The sequence below is a fragment of the Peromyscus eremicus genome, chromosome 9 (genome assembly GCF_949786415.1).
Source record: "Peromyscus eremicus chromosome 9, PerEre_H2_v1, whole genome shotgun sequence".
Classification (NCBI taxonomy): domain Eukaryota; kingdom Metazoa; phylum Chordata; class Mammalia; order Rodentia; family Cricetidae; genus Peromyscus; species Peromyscus eremicus.
Genome location: NC_081425.1, coordinates 60,619,545 through 60,634,320, shown reverse-complemented (window position 1 = coordinate 60,634,320; position 14,776 = coordinate 60,619,545). Strand labels below are relative to the sequence as shown.

General features: G+C 44.7%; 1 pseudogene; it reads right to left on the bottom strand.

Annotated features, from left to right (window-relative positions):
* Positions 1-9,342: 9,342 nt before the first annotated feature.
* LOC131918957 (protein phosphatase 1J-like) lies at positions 9,343-12,839 on the bottom strand (annotated as a pseudogene).
* Positions 12,840-14,776: the final 1,937 nt, after the last annotated feature.

Genomic DNA, 14,776 nt, shown 5'->3' with positions numbered 1-14,776 from the left:
AGTCAGATCACTTACGCCCCTGGCAGTGGCATGTTCTGTGCAGTTCACTGTGGCAGCTAGTACCCACCTATGGCCAGTTACATTTAGATTAATTTAAATTAAATTATCTTCTCAAAGATACGAGTTTCATTTCAAGTGCTCACTAGCCTCCATATTATGTCTGCCATATTGGGCAGCAGAGGTGTTGAACATTCTCACAGAAGCTCTGTGGTTGCCCTAGAAAGAACACAGATATAAGGACAAAAAGAACTCATTTCTTCAGTCCCCCCTTCATATTCTCTTAGACTTTCAACAATGGACACTTTTGCAAAGTTTCAATCAAACTATAAAAAAAAGAAATACAAATATTTGTGAAGTGTTTGGCATAATTGCCCAACACATTTTTAATTGCTTAATAAAGTATTAATGAATAGTGGTCAGAAATTCAAACTTTTCCAAGGGCCCTCAAAACAACATGGGCTATTTCCATTGCTCAGGGTTGCCCCCAGAATTAAATGATTAGACCCTATTGCTGAAGGCACAGCACACTGTTTATAGGACATGGAAAAAAAAATCAAGCTGGAACTGTCCTGGACACTTCATCCTCACTGGCTAGCTTTCATAGTACCAGAAGGTGCTACACAGGAAAACGGGAGAGAGAAAACATCAGTAGTCTTACCCAGTGGTGAGCCCTGCATGGTACAGTGCCAACCTGCCAGGAAAGGTGTGTTCACTGGGGCAATAGTGGCCTGGCTGTTATATTAGGGGTGGCTAACCAACCACCTTTGAATTGGATTTGAGGTCTGCTCCAGAGGAAAGAATCCGTGCCTGGTACTGTAAGTCTGGTCAAAGGCTTTCCTAGAGGGAAGCCTACTGCTGTTGTCTCTCTAAATAGACATGTTGTCAAACAGCCTTCTAAATATGTATGTGTATACGCATAGATTAGTAGTTGCCCTCAACCTTGGCCAGAGAAGCTGCTAGTGATCAGTATGTAGTGCGAAGACTCGTAACTAGTCAAAGGGCTTAAGAAGAAGAGACTGTTGAGTGTTCCTACCTAAGTGGGACGCTGACAATGCAGGAGCAGAAATGAGTGACTAGAAGTTGAGAAAGGCTGTGCAGTGTGTCTGCTGGATGTGACGTGGCCGTCACTCCCATGAACTCACCACAGCTGTGGTGACCTGCACAAGATCGAGCCACCATTCCAAAGGGAAGCACTCGGTAGGATTAAATGGGTTTTTAAAAGAGAAAGAAGAAAGGAGAGAGAGAGAAAGAGGGACAGAGAATACATGAAGCAGGATGAAGGACATGTTGGAGGTGTCTGCAGGGACTACAAGGGGAGAGTTGGAGGTTGCTACAATAAAGATACATTGTTTATATGTTTGAAGTTGTTAAAGAATAAATAAAAGGGATTCCATTTAAAACTTTGGAGATTCAAATTAGACCTGAACTTTACCTTCAGACCCTCAGTGCTCAGCAAACCCTGCTGGACATACACACACTAAACTACATTTAAAATGTCCTACAAATTGAGCATGGTGGGACATGCCTGCCATCCTAGCACTCTGGTGGGGAGGCAGAAGGATCGTGGGTTTGGAGCCAGGCTACACCAAGACTGCTTTTAAAACAATTAATAAGTTGACTAATTGAATGATAATAGAATATCTGCATGTTTTTGTTTCTTCCTTCTATCAGAAAAAAATGAATTGTCTCAGAGAAACACTAGCTCTCAAGCTTAAGCCCATTAATTGACCCGGAAGATTCTTGATTCCCAAATCATTCCTGACATTTAATTCTGGAACATGTTTAGCAAATGTCTGTACTCACACAAGAGGAAATCTGTTAGCTGTCTAGGTTTGATTTTCAGAGCCCTGAGGCAAAAACTCATGCCACCGTCCCCCAGTTTCTCTTAGAAATAAAACCTATATAAGTTACACTTCAGCTTATCCATTCCTTTAGATCAGCATCCAAAGCTGAGAGGGAGGGGTAGAGCCTTGTGGACAAGTGCTCAGAGAGCAGGCCCTGAAGAAGGGCACACTCTAGTTAGGAATGCCAGCAGCCAGCACACAAAGAAGTCCAGATGCTCTCATCAACCCTCAGGATAGCCCCCACCCTCCAACAAATGAGTGGCCTACAGCTATATTATGAAGCTCATGGAACCACTAAAGTCACACTTAGGCAGTCTGCCATCCCCCAAGTGAAGGCTCTGCTTCTATTTCTGTGTGTCTTCCTTCATATTCAAGGTGGCTACAAGAGGATTTCCTCCCCAAATCCAGGATACAAAATCCTTATGGTAGTAAGATCAAAAGAGCAGCTGGTGGATACATACCATCCAGGTGAGTTTTTATGGCCAACTTGCCACAACCTAGAGTCACCTGAGAAGAAGATACATCAACTGAAGAAATGCCTCCCTAGCGCTGGGATTAAAGTTGTGTGCCACCATGCTGAGCTAAAAGGATTTTCTTACAGCAACAAAGACTGGACCAAGACGTGCACACATAAAGAGAATGTCTTAGTTAGGGTCACCATTGCTGTGATGAAACACCATGACCAACGCAAGTTGGGGTGGAGAGGGTTTACTTGTCTTGTATCTCTGCATTTGTACTCCATCATTGAAGGAAACCAAGACAGGAATTCCAACAGGGCAGGAACCTAGAGGCAGGACTGAATGCAGAGGCCATGGAGGAGTGCTGCTTACTGGTTTGCTTATGGCTTGCTCAGCCTTCTTTCTTATTGAACCCAGGACCACTAGCCCAGGGATGGCACCACCAGAAATGGGCTGGGCCCTCCTCCATCAATTACTAATTAAGAAAATGCCAGATCTTAAGGAGGCATTTTCTCAATTGAGGTTCCCTCCTTTTAGATAAATCTAGCTTATGTCAAGTTGACATAAAACTAGCCAGCACAGAAAGAAAGTTAGAAACAGAGGCAGAGAGAACTTACTATGTAGGTACACATCACTCTCACACATGAATATACCATTTTAGCACAACTTCCTTCTGATCAAGGTTGATAGTCAGCTCCAGCCTGGGATCTGGCCCAGTCAGAGCTCAGGCATCCACTCTGCAGCTCAGAGTTCTGTTGAGCCTATTCTAGCTCTAGACTTACCCTCCATTCTAGCGGTGGAGACCCACCCTCATGTCCTGTCCCTGGAGACACCGACCACTCATCTGCTAAGGCTGCTGTCAGTGTCTGATTATTTCCACCTTTTTAAGTCTGGATCGCAGTCTTCTCTTCGAAGCCAGCTATTGGGTCTGGCTCATCATGTTCAGTCCCACCATGAACATTTCGCTTCTTCTCCAGCTATGAATCAGAAGCTATGGTCATGGTGATGAGACAGTACCATCACGACTTCCCTGCCTATATAACTCTCATCCTTATATACCTCAAAGCGCAGCCATTCCCAGGTACTCTCTCTTCCCATCAGGCACCAGGCTTGGTTAATGTCAGACTTTCTAGTTCCCCAAACAATTCGTGAGCCCCCAAAACTTATTAAGAGTGTTAGTTACCTTTCTCATCATTGTGGCCAAAATACCTGACTCTGACAAGAATTATTTGGCTTAGAGTGTCAGAGGACTCAGTCCATGATCACTTGGCCCCATCCATGTTCTTGGGTATAACATCATGGCATTGGTGTGTGGTAGCAAGGGTTCTCTCTTAGTGACAGAAGAAAGAAAGAAAGAAAGAAAGAAAGAAAGAAAGAGAAAGAAAGAAAGAAAGAAAGAAAGAAAGAAAGAAAGAAAGAGAGAGAGAAGGAGGGAGGAAGGGAGGGAGAGAGAAAGAGGAAGGAAGGAAGGAAGAAAGGAAGGAAGGAAGGAAGGCTACAAGAAGGTAACAGGGCAAAGTACAGCCCCTGGGGACACGCTTCCTCTGACCCTAGAATCTCTTACTTGTCACTACCTCTCAATAATGCCATCATACTGTAAACTCAACAAAGGATAAATTCATTCATTGGGTCAGAACATTCATTCAGTCATTGGGTCAAAACTAAATCAGCTCTGGAAACACACACATACACACACACACACTCACACTTAAATATACAATCACACATACTCCTATACACATTCACAAAGATACTCACACACACTGACACACTCACACATATTCACACACTCTCACACACTCATACACATACTCATACACTCACACATACTCATATGCACACTCACATATACCCAGTCACAATCACACTCATGCATTCACATACTTATATACACTTAAAAACTTGGGAGGAAAGGGTTTATTTCAGCTTACAAGTCTCAAGTCCTCATCTATCATGAAAGGAAGTCAGGGCAGGAACTCAAGGTAGGAATCAGTGAGCTATGTCTACTACAACAATCTTAAGAAAATGCCTTGGGCCAATTGATGGAGTTGATTCCTCAGTTGAGATTCCTTCTTCCCAGATGACTGTAGCTTGTATCAAGTTGACAAAAAAATAATCAGTACATCTCCAGCCAGTTGGTTCTTATCCTTAGAGCTGTCCCTCATAGTCACAAGAAGATTGCCATAGCTGTGAGAATTACATCCACATATACCTACATCTAATGGTAGGAAAAGGAACAAACTTGTCTCCTTATTCCCCCTCCCAACATCAGAAAGAACAACTTTTCCCAGAAACATTGTAAAAGTTGTACATATAAATTCATCAGCTGGGGCTGAGTAGGGTTGAGTTGCATGCTCATACCATAATAGTAATAAAGGCATTTTTCAGTTCTAGAGTTCTGGGTCCTGGCCACAAGGATGAAAGTTGAAGAGAGGATGACCACTGGAAAGGGAATAATATTAGACCCTTTCGCACGCTGTGACCAAATGCATGATAGAAGACTAATTTGGGATCACAGTTTCATGAGTTTTAGTTGACCTTGGCAGAGAAGGCATGGTGGTGTAGCCTAGTTCATAGCATAGGGAGCCTGTGGCAGAAGCTCTCCACATATCTGTACATCGGGAAGCAGAGAGCAAGATAACATCCAGGGGCTAAGTATAACCTTTGAAAGCCTTCCCTGTTATGGAATATTAGTTGAAGATGTGTTACATTCGTTTATGCTGTGGAATATTTGTTTAATGATGCAAAGATGTGTTGCACTCTTTTATGTTGCATTTGTTTAACTCTGTAAAGCTGTGTTACTTTGCCTGTCTAAAATGCCTGATTGGTCTAATAATGCGTGGCCAATAGCAAGGCAGGAGAGAGAAACAGGCAGGGCTGGCAGGCAGAGAGAATAAATAGGAGGAGAAATCTGGGAAGGAGAGATCAAGAAGCAAGAGAAGGAGAGGAGGATGTCAGGGAACAGCCACCCAGCTACACAGCAGGCCATGGAGTAAGAACTAAAGAAAGGTAAAAGTCCAGAGGCAAAAGGTAGATGGGATCATTTAAATTAAGAAAAGCTGGCTAGAAACAAGCCAAGCTAAGGCCAGGCATTCATAAGAAAGAATAAGACTCTGTGTGATTATTTGGGAACAGGGTGGCAGGCCCCCAAAGACCAAAGAGTAAAAAATAACCAACTACACTTCACCTTGTGGCAAATATCTGCCAGCTAGGGATCACATCCTAGAGTTTTCATAACTCCCCCAAAATAGTACCTTCATTTTGGTGCCCACATTCAAAACATAAATATGAACTGCCAGTCTTTACCACATGGAGCAGCTACACACTTCTATACTCTGCAAGAAAAAAGTTCACATGTCACTCAGACATGCTCTTTGGGGTTAGGTCAATAGCAACCAAAAGTATTATTCAGGAAGGTACTCCCTGTGAGATCAAGCAGATTTTCCCCCTTTTTGGTTTTTTCGAGACAGGGTTTCTCTGTGCTGTTTTGGTGCCTGTCCTGGATCTCGCCCTGTAGACCAAGCTGGCCTCGAACTCACAGTGATCTGCCTTGCTCTGCCTCCTGAGTGCTGGGATTAAAGGTGTGCGCCACCGCCACCCATCCCTGTGAGATCAAAGCAGAGGATACCAGCATTCCTTCCTAAGAGGAGTCCCAGAGATGCCCTTACTGCCTTTCCACACACATACAGCCTGTGTGCTGCTGAGTTTTAACTGTCAACTTGACACAACCTAGAATCACCTGGGAAGAGAGTCTTAATGAGGAATTGTCTAGATCAGGTTAGCCCATGGGCATGTCTAGGGGGAGATTGTCTTGACTGATAATTGATGTTGGAAGACCCAACTCATTGTGGATAGTACCATTCCATAGACAAAGGTCCTGAACCATATAAAAATGATAAAGACAGCTGAGAGCAAGCAAGAAAAGATGCATTTATTCTAGCTTTGCTGTTGACTATGGATGTGATGTGACTGGGGGTTTAAGTTCCTTCCTTAATGCCTCCAAAATAATGGAGGCATTATTTTGAGCCATATAAGCCCTCTGGAGTGGTTTGTGTGAGGTTGGCCTCCATAGGCTCCCATATTTGTATGCTTGGTCTCCAGTTGGTAAGCTGTCTGGGAGGCTTAGGAACTGCGGCTTTGTGTTCAAAGGCCTAGCCAGGCTTGTTCTCTCTCTCTCTCTCTCTCTCTCTCTCTCTCTCTCTCTCTCTCTCTCTCTCTGCCTGCTGCCAGTGCATCAGGATATAGCTCTCAGCTACTTCTCCAGCACCACCCCAGCCTGTGTGTAACCATGCTCCCCACCATGATGATCATGTGCTCCCTGATATGATGATCGTGGACTCACCCTCTGAAAGTAAGCAGGCTCCCAATTAAATACTTTCTTTTATAAGAGTTGCTGTGGTCATCATGTCTCTTCACAGCAATAGAACAATGACCAAGGCAACGTTTCCTCCTTTATGTGGTTTCTTGTCAAAAATTTTTTTTTTATAATAGCAATAGAGATGAACTAGAACATTCCATCAGGTGGAGAATTATCCCAGCACAGACACAAGACTCATGTGGCAGAAGTACTTGAAATGACTTTCCCGATGTTAAAATACTGAGGAGGCCTGGCTATGGTGGTGCATGACTTTAATCACAGCACTCAGGAAGAAAAGGAAGGTGGATCTCTGTGAGTTGAGGCCAGCCTGATCTACATAGAGAGTTCCAGGCCAGCCAAAGCTACATAGACCCTGTCTTTAAAAAACAGAAACAAAAACAAACAAAAGAAATGAACAAACTCTGAGCAGCTAGACCCAAATTTGATCCCCCAAAATCCACATTAAGCAATTAAAAAAAAAAAAAAAGCCTGGCGCAGTGATGTACCTGGAATCCCAGAGCTGAGGGGGTGAAAAGGGGAGCCTGGGGCTTGATGGACAGCTAGTCTACTAGAATCAGCAAGCTCCAAGTTCAGTAAGAGAATCTGTCTGAAAAAATAAAGTGGAGAGTGATTTAGGAAGACACCGTGTGTCAACATCTGGCCTCACATGTTTGTGCACACACATCTGCAAACACACATACACACACACACAGTACAACTAAGTTGTAGATAAACTTGTACACAGGCTGCCTGGCCTCAACGACCCTGCTATCAAAGCAAACTGAACAGTCCTATCAATGGCCAAAAGAAAAGAGAATGGGCTGAAACTACATCAGGAAGGGGATACTTTCCTGACCTTGCAGTAACTAAAACTCATCCTCGGGTCTAAGGAGGAATGCAGTTTCTGTCCTTGGCTGTCTTGGAAAGCTAAAATAGATCAGCACTTTTAGCACTCAGCTGGGGACACATGCCCGTGTCTGTCTGAATGAATAAGCATAAAATGCCAAGTGCTGGTTACACAGCCATCATGTAGGACCCAGACAGTGTCACTCTGCAGCAGATACTTGGGAACCTGGTCCTGCCAGGCCAAGGGGGCTAGGTAAAGGAGCTTGATAAATATCTTTGCTTCAGTGTGTTAAGTGCTATTATGGGCATGTGACCAGAGGTTGTGGGCATGCTAGTGGGCAGAGGGACAAGAGGCTAGATGTCAGGAAAGCCCCGAATTAGGTCATCCTGGGTTCATGGACAGTGCAGTCACTCAGGTTCAAAACAAGAACCTGAGTCATGAGGAAAGAGGTAGGAGGAATTCAGAAGCTCCATCAGATAAGGCAGCTTAAGGGAAAGGGGAAGGGCTCTGGAAGGCCTCTCAAGATGGTTTGCAGGAAAAAAAATTGACAGTTTTAAATGTCACTTTCAGTATTTTTTTTAATTTTGAGGCTGTTTTATGAAGCAATGGTTGTATATGGTTTTATGTATGTTATCTCAGATAATATAGTAGTTTACATATATTATCAAATTTAAAGCTTACATTTACCATGTGAGCTAAAGGGGTAATTTTTTTTTCTATTTTAATTCTCCTTCTTCTTATTATTATTAAATTGTGTGTGAGTGTGCTACCACACACCTACTGGAACATGTACAGAGGCCAGAAGTACATATCAAGCATCTTCTTCCATTGTTCTCTAACTTATTTTGTTTTATTGCTTTCTAGACAGGGTCTCTCTACAAAACCCTGGCTATCCCGGAACTCACTGTATAGATCAGGCTGACCTTGAACTCATAGAGATCCACCTGCCTCTGCCTCCAGAGTACATGGTACCATCATGCCCAGCCACTGCCTCATTTTTTGAAACAAGGTATCTGACTGAACTTGAAGCTCTATAATTGAACTAGACTGCTTGATTAGCAAGCCTCAGGGACTCTCCTGTCTCTGTTTCCCAATGCTGGTTTTACAAGCACCCATGACTATGGCCTTTTTTGTGTGGGTGTTGGGGATTTGAACTCAAGTTCTCTGGCTTTCACAGGGAGTGCTCCTATCCACTGAGCCATCTCTCTACCCTAATTTTATTGTTTTAATTTTACTTATTGTGCATGTGGGCATTTGTGTGCCACACTGCCAGTGCTCATGGGGAATCAGAGGACAGCTTCTGAGAATCAGTTCTTTCTTTCTGTCACACGATTCTGGGGATCAAACCCAGGTGACATGGCATGGCAGCAAGTGCCTTTGCCCACTGAACCATCTTCCCAGCCCTTATTATCTTTTAGATCAGATCTCAGACAGCCCAGGCTGTTCTCAAGTGCACTGTGATCAGAGGATGACCTGGAGCTGCTGGTTCTTCTGCCACTGCCTCCTAAGTACTGAGATCACAGGGATACACCATCACACTCAATGGATGCAATACTGCAGATAGATTGCAGGCATTAGTACAGGATAAGCAAACACTCTACCAACTGAGATACAGTCTCAGCACCTTCTTTTTACTTTTAAGTCTTCCTCTACACGTACATTTGTGCATATGTGTGTGGCATATGTAACTGTTTGTGTTGTTGTTGTTTTTTTTAATCCATCTGTTTTATTTGTCAGTTGCTGCAATTCTGGATCTAGTGGGCATCCCTTTGTCAATTAAATGGTCACTCAAGAGTCAGGAACACAACTTCACTATTTGGACCAGGAGAAGGTAAGTATGGAGAGGCTTAGATGGCAGTGACAGGGATGGGGCTGGGCCCATCAGGAGTAACTGCCTGGCCCTCCCAGGGGGATGACGAAGACCGAGATGTCATCCCTGGAACCCAGTTTGTTGTTGGGGAGACACCAGCCACGGTCCTGGGGGATGCCCCGGGCCCCCAGGACCAGAGCTTGGGCCAGAGCTATATACCTGCTGGGATCATTGGGCTCATGGGCTGACAGCACCTTGTCCACAGTGGCAGCTACCTCACAGTCACTGGTCACATCCCACAAGCCATCTGTTCCCAGGACTAGCACATCATCTCGACAATGCTCATACTGCGTCAGGTCATACACTCGTACCTCGAGGAAGCAGGAGAGGAAAGGCTTAATGGGCAGAGTGGAACTACAGACCTTAAGGTTGTGGTCTCCCAAGCCTCGGGTCACCCCAATGGTGGCCATTACCCAGGCCTTTTTTCCCTCCCCACAGACCAGAGGAAACCTGAGATCCTCCAGCTCAATCTTTTTGCAGGCCCAGCCAGTCATATTCTGGTCCCTGTACAGCATCCTCTGCTGCCAGCTCCTTGGGCTGAACTCTTTGGGGGAACTCAAGGTGGGTGAGCTCACTGCCTAGCAGTTCTGGTTTCAGGAAGCCAAGCAGCTGAAGACGCTGGCATTCGGTCTCTGGTGTGAACTCCCAGGACATTGGAAGCCAGAAGTTGACATCAAGTGACTTCCTTCATTTCTCTCCACATCATCATCATCACCACCACCACCACCACCACCACTTTTAATTTAACATTTTGTAGTTATTCTTTAAGAATTTCATGTGTATACAAAGTATTAATCATATTCCCCGCCAATTCCTCCTCCGCCTTCCCTTAACCCTCCCCCAACTTTATGTTCCAAACTTATGTCCTCTTTTTTTTTTCTTTCTGTAACCCACTGTTCAATTTGTACAGTTCATATGCACTTGGGTGTGGGGCCATCCACAGGAGCACGAGCAACCTACTAATGGCCACAGTCCAAAAGAAAAATGACTCTTCCTCCCACAGTGGCAGTCACCTGCCAATAGCTGCTCGGCTACGAGAGGAGCCCTGTGAAATCCCCCCCCCCACCCTGCCACCCATGGTTGGATTTTGACTGGTTGGTCTTCCTTAGATAACCACAGCTGCAGTGAGTCTATGAGCATGTCATATCATGTCCAGAAGACAGCCCTGCACAGCACCCTCCCCACTTGACAGCTCATCTGTCCTCTCTGACCCCTCTTCTTTGATGTCCTCTAAACCTTTGGAGGAGGGAAGGTCGATATAAATATCTTATTTCGGCGTGGGGACTCATAGTCATTTATTTTTAGCACTCTGACCAGCTATGAGTCTCTGAACTAACTGTGCTACTACAAAAGGAAGCTCCTCTGACGTAAATTGAGAGCCGCACTTATCTACGTCTATAAACACAAGCATTTAGAAAATAGCTTAGTGCTATGGCCATGATAACACAACAACAGTAGATTTCCCCACCCTTGGGGCTAGGACCATCCCAGCCAGGGGCTTTTCACTAAGTTCAGGGCGTGAATTTCATCCTGTAGAGCAGGCCTCAAATCTAAGCAGAAAGTGGTTGGTTACTCCTATAGTAGTAATGCCATTATTGCCCCAGTGGCATCTATTGCCTGGTGGGTTAGTACTGTGGTGTGTAGGGTCCACTGTGGGTAAGACATTAATAACTTTTCTCCCCCAGCAGACTGCATAACATCTTCTGGCACCATGGAAGCTGGACAGCAGACAAAAAGTTTTCAGGGAAGTTCCAGGTTGAGTTCTTACGTCCAGGAACCAAAATGTGGCTTTAACAATAGGGTCTTACTATCTGGTCATGTCCACTCTATTATTTTTTTAGACAGAATCTCTCAATGAACCTTGAACTTGTTAATTCGGCTAGGCTGGCCAGCCATGGGTCCTTCTGTTTCTTCCTCTCAAGTGCTAAAGACACAAATGTGTACCGCCATGCCTTGCTTTGAAGTGGGTGCTGGGGATCAAACCCGGGCTCACATACTTAAGCAGCAAGCGCTTTAATGACTGGACTATGTCTGAAGTCCCAGTACGTAAGTTTGTCAGGTGTACATATAAAGATCTGAGAGGTTCAACAACTTGTCTGGGGTTTCTCACCTCCCAACTGGCAAAGTCAGAATACAGTTTTCCCTATCACAAGACCGTGGTAACTTTTGGGAAATTCACTCTCAAGAAACACATGGTCTTCTAGGAAAGGTACTTAAAGATTATACCCAGGATCCAAAAGAAAACCGGTCCTTGTAGAAAACAATAACCAAAGCAGGGGACAGCCACAGCACTTACCTGGCATGGCATGAGCCTTGCATTGGATGTCCAGGAAAATACTAAAAAAGCAAATCAAATTTAAAAATCAATAAAAGCTAGCAGGAGAAAGAAAAAACAAACTTTCCTACAAATTCAGACCCAGCTAGAGATGTCTCAGTGGTTTAAGACGTTTGTTGCTCTTGCAGAGGAGGCTCAATTTCCAGCATCCAAGCAGCACTGCCAGATAGAAACTCCAGTTCTTAGAGTCCTCTCTCTAAACTCAGTTACAGGAGAGAAATCTCCTTGGTGGCGCAGGATCCCCTGGGAAACGAATGCACAGAGAGCTTGAGGCTCTTGCTGCTCAGTTTGACCCTTTCCCTGGCGTCTTCCCTCCCTCCACAGAGAAAGTTTCAGGGTGCCCTGAAAATCAAACACACCAGAAGGACATGGCTATGGGCAATGAAAGAGTAATGTTAGATGGAAGCAATCTGTCTGTGTTTTAACAGGCTTTAATTTAATCTACTAATTTCTTTTCTTAAATTAACTTTATTCGTCTTTCAATTATTTCCTTTACTTTTTGAAGTTATAATTTAATTACATCATTTCCCCCTTCCTTTTCATCCCTCCAAACCTTCCCATAACCCTCCTTTGCTCTCTTTCCAATTCATGACCTCCTTTTCATTAATTGTTGTTATATACATATACGTATATGTACAGACATATATATTCCTAAATACAGAAAAGCGACCCGCTCACTCTGTATAGTGTTGCTTGTGTGCATGTTTGCAGGGCTGACATTGGGTATCGGATAACCAATTGGTGTGCTCCCTCCTGGGGAAGACTGATTTCTCCCGCTCTCAGCATTCCTCAGTTGCCTGGAGTTCTTTGTGTACGTCTTAGCCTGTCTACTGTTGTCCTCGTTCAGCTCATGTTTAGGCTGTCACACTGGTAAGAATGTGTGGGTGTAGCTTCTGACATTACTAGGGGACACAAACTCACAGCAATCCCCCTCATCTTCTGACTCTCTCAATCCTTCTGTCTCCTCATGTTCCCTGAGCCTTAGGTACCGGAGTGTTTCACCAGTGTTATCGATTAAGACGGGGCTCCACAACTCTACCTTTTGGTTGTCTGTGGCTTTCTATAGCGGTCGCTCTTGTTCTGTTGCGAAGAGAAGTTTCCCTGATGAGAGGTGAGGACTACAGTCATCTATGGATTTAAGGACAAATGTTTATAGATTGTTGTTAGGGATTGCGCTGGTTTAGTAAAGTGGTGGTTGTAGGTTCTCTCCAAGATCCACAACTTCACTAGCCCCAGGTGATTGGGTAGGTTTCCAGTGCCTCACATGGTTTCCCTCTCGTTGAGCAGGCCTTAAGTCAATCAGGGAGCTGTTGGTCACCCCCAAGGTGTGCGTGCCACTACTGCACCCTTAGGTTGTTGTGCTGTGCTGGTCATTGACGTGGTTCCTAGGCACCATAGCTGGGTAGGACTGTTGGTTGCTTCTGTCATTTGGAAGCTTGCATGGCATCTCTGGTACCATGAAAGTTAGTCCTCAGGGAGGAGACTTCAAGTCAGTTCCAGCCTAAGGGCCTCTGAGTCTGAAGTCCATGGTCTTCAGCTATAGAGACTTACCTCCCACCTCTGGGTTCAACCAAGGGCAACAGCAATAGCTTGTAATTTGGGGGAGTCTCTTGAATAACCCCGACTCAAATACCTCAAAAGAAGGCTTCTCATGCCTGGTGTTGGGGTTTTTGTTAGATGGTCTATGGCTCTTAGAGGGAGCATTAGCAGACCAGATGAGAAAAGTTCATTTAAACTATATATGTATATTTATACACAGAATTCAGTGTATTATAGGCTTTTTAAAGATAGTTACTAGTATGATTCTTTATGACTTTTTTTTTTTCTGAGACAGGGTTTCTCTGTGTAGTTTTGGTGCTTGTCCTGGATCTCGCTCTGTAGCCCAGGCTGGCCTCGAACTCGCTAAGATCCACCTGGCTCTGCCTCCTGAGTGCTGGGATTAAAGGAGTGTGCCACCACTGTAGCTAGAGTTTTCCTGCCTGGCCCACAGTCAGGACAAATCTCTCTCAACCAAGTAAACACAGAGACTTATATTGCTTACAAACTGTTTGGCTGTACCAGGCTTCTTGCTAACTGTTCTTATATCTTAAATTAATCCATTTCTATAAATCTATACCTTGCCACGTGGCTCGTGGCTTACCGGCATCTTCACATGCTGCTTGTCATGGCGGCGGCTGGCAGTGTCTCTGACTCAGCCTTCCACTTCCCAGAATTCTCCTCCTTCTTGTCCCGCCTATACTTCCTCCTGCCTGACTACTGGCCAATCAGTGTTTTATTTACTAACCAATCAGAGCAACACATTTGCCATACAGAATATCCCACAGCACACCACTGCCCGGCTAGATTCCTTAATGACTTTTTCAGACATCCTTAGTGTTATTTTACCCTCTTTCCTCCTCCTGTATTTGTCCCACTCCCCATCCCTAATTAGAGCTTCCCTTTGTCCCATGTCTCTGATAAGGTCACGTGTCCCCTGCTAGCCTCCTCTCTATTGCTCCCCAGTCCCACTGCCCCAACAATGGTCCTCTGTTACTTTCCTGGTTCCTGCAGTTTCTCCAGGACATGTACTCACATCTGAAGATCTGAAGCTAGGAGCCTCAGGTGGGGAAGAACACGTAGTGTTGTCTTTCTGGGTCTGGGTTACCTCACTCAATACGATCCTTTCTTGTTCCATCCATTTACCTACAAAGTTCATAATTTAATTTTTCTTTATAGCTCAATATAATCTACTAATTTCTTTTGCATGACGTTTAGGAAAGTTTGCAGCCAGACAAGAAAGCCGTTGCTAGTAACAGCAATATCCCATTCCTCCCAGGCTCAGGGCTCAGGTGTGAGGCCCAGGACCTCAGGAACAATTGCTGTTCGGACATTTCACTACCGTTTCAGGGACACCACTGAAAGCAGTGGCCACAGCCTGTGAATAATCTCATTTTATAGTAGCACAGCACTGCTGGCCCATTGGGATCTTTCCAAATGACACCCCTGAACAGCCTCTCTTTCTGAAGCAGGGAGGCAGCAGTGCAGCATGGGAAATGGGCAGGGGGGGCACTGCAGAATGATGGGCA